Source organism: Gavialis gangeticus, unplaced genomic scaffold (assembly GCF_001723915.1).
Source record: "Gavialis gangeticus isolate Ggan-Ray unplaced genomic scaffold, GavGan_comp1, whole genome shotgun sequence".
Classification (NCBI taxonomy): Eukaryota; Metazoa; Chordata; order Crocodylia; family Gavialidae; genus Gavialis; species Gavialis gangeticus.
Genome location: NW_017729031.1, coordinates 101292752 through 101295347, shown reverse-complemented (window position 1 = coordinate 101295347; position 2596 = coordinate 101292752). Strand labels below are relative to the sequence as shown.

General features: G+C 51.7%; 1 protein-coding gene across 2 annotated transcripts in view; it reads right to left on the bottom strand.

Annotated features, from left to right (window-relative positions):
• KLF7 (Kruppel like factor 7) overlaps positions 1 to 2596 on the bottom strand; it is a 105006-nt gene that overhangs the window by 30074 nt on the left and 72336 nt on the right. The gene's annotated exons all lie outside the window — the stretch shown is intronic.

Genomic DNA, 2596 nt, shown 5'->3' with positions numbered 1-2596 from the left:
ATGACTCCAAGATCCTTTTCTGCCTCTGCACTGACGAGAAGGGAGTTCCCCAGCCTGTAGGTATAGTGCTGGTTCTTCCTCCCCAGGTGCAGTACCCTGCACTTGTCAGTGTTGAAACCCATCCTGTTCTTATCCGCTTACCCCTGTAACCTGTCTAGGTCCAACTGCAGACTATTCCTCCCTTCTAGCGTGCCCACTTCTTCCCACATCTTAGTGTCGTCTGTGAATTTGAACAAGGTACTTTTCACCCCTCGTCAAAGTCGCTGATGAAGATGTTGAACAGTGCAGGACCGAGCCCTGGGGAACCCCACTGCCCACATCCCTCCAGGTCAAATAAGACCTGTCCACCACCACTCTCTGGGTGCGGCCCTCCGGCCAATTACTGACTCATTTGACTGTGCAGGCATCGACAACACAGTCTCCTAATTTTTTTAATGAGAATGGGTTGAGAGACAGTGTTGAAGGCTTTCCTAAAGTCCAGAAAGGCTACATCCACTGCTACCCCTGCATCCAAGGATTTTGTGACCTGTTCATGGAAGGCCTCCAGGTTGGTCTGACAGGACCTGCCTCTAATGAACCCGTGTTGGTTGCCCCTAAGCATAATCTCCCCTGCTGGCCCCTTGTGGACATGTGCCAGGATAATTCTCTCAAAAAGTTTACCCAGGACCGAGGTAAGACTAACAGGCCTATAGTTTCCTGGGTCTTCCTTCCTCCCTTTTTTGAAAATTGGAACCACATTGGCCCTTTTCCAATCCAGGCTTCTGATTTATAAATATATTAAAGGATCCTAATGGTTTTTCTCTTTGGCTATTTGTACAAATTTCCACGTTATCTCCTCAAACATATGCCTTTCTTTTAAGTGTAAATTGTGTATGAGCAAAGGGCACTGCAGCAGATACTCCCCAGGGAGGAATTGCACAGGCTTTGCCTGGACTCCCTAGAGCAGGGGTGGGCAATTATTATGGGCGGAGGGCCGCTTATTGAGTTTTGGCAAGCCATCAAGGGCCACGTGACAGGCAGCCAGGGGCAGATAAATATTAATTTTCTAAATTTTTTAGGGGCCCTGTGGGCCGGATAGAATGGCCTGGCAGACCACATCCAGGCCCCAGGCCGCATTTTGCCCACCCCTGCCTTAGAGTACAAGGCTAGTCTAAGAGAGAGATGCACAGGCTGTCGCATCATAGTTTCATAGTTTGTAGGGTCGGAAGGGACCTGAGCAGATCATCAAGTCTGACCCCCTGCCTTGGCAGGAAAGGGTACTGGGGTCAAACAACCCCAGCAAGGTGATTGTCTAAGCCTCCTCTTAAAGACCCCCAGAGTAGGAGCCAACACCACTTCTCTTGGAAGTAGGTTCCAGATCCTAGCTGCCCTGACCGTGAAGTAGCGCCTCCTGATGTCTAGTCTCAATCTACCCTCTGCCAGCTTGTGACTGTTATTTCTTGTCACTCCTGGTAGTGCTTGGGGGAACAGGGACCCCCCCCAATGCCTGCTGGTCCCCTCTGACTAGTTTGTAACAGGCCACTAGATCCCCCCACAGCCTTCTCTTGTGGAGGCTGAACAGGTTCAGGTCCCTTAGCTGCCCCCTGATCATGCGAGTGGCCCTCCTCTGGACCCTCTCCATGTTGTCCACATCCCTCCTGAAGTGCGGTGCCCAGAACTGGACGCAGTACTCCAACTGCAGCCTGACCAGTGTCGCATAGAGGGGGAGTATCACCTCCTTGGACCTGCTCGCGATGCATCTGTGGATGCATGACAAGGTAGAGTTGGCCTTCCTGACCACACCCCCACACTGTCAGCCCATGTTCATTTTGGCATCAATAATGACCCCAAGATCCTTCTCTACCTCTACACTGATGAGAAGGGAGTTCCCCAGCCTGTAGTTATTGTCAGTGTTGAAACCCATCCTGTTCCCATCCGCCCACCCCGTAACCTATTCAGATCAGATTGTAGCCTATTCCTTCCTTCTAGTGTGCCCGCTTCACCCACATCTTAGTGTCATCTGCAAATTTGAACAGGGTCTATTTTACCCCTTGTCCAAGTCGCTGATGAAGATGTTGAACAGTGCGGGCCTGAGGACTGAGCCCTGCAGAACCCCACTGCCCACATCCCTCTAGGTCGAATAAATCCCATCCACCACCCTCTAGCCACTTAGTGACCCATCTGACTGTGTAGGCATCGACACCACATCCTTGTGGACTGTCTGTGAATGCCACTGTTCTTGACCTTTATGTGTGGCACTCCTAGGGAGTGGGATGAGGGAGAAGGTCCCTTATCTCCTCCCTCCAGCACAAGAATCAGCTACAGCTCAGCCCTTAACATCTCCAGGGCCAGAATATGACTTTGTCAAAGACACTGCTTTGGCCTGAATGAACTCCTTCATGGTTGTATAACTGTTGTGTGTATTTGTTCCCCCATGCTCCCAGCTTTCAATGCTGGGAGTACACTAGACCAGCGTTTCCCAAACTTTTTTGTACCAGGATCCATCTGTAAACATTGACGGCCAGTCCTGACCCAGTGCCCCTCGCTCCTGACTTGCTGTCCCCCACCCCCAGCCCTCAGCCCCCCCAGTGTGTGGGGTGGGTGGGGCAGGGGGACC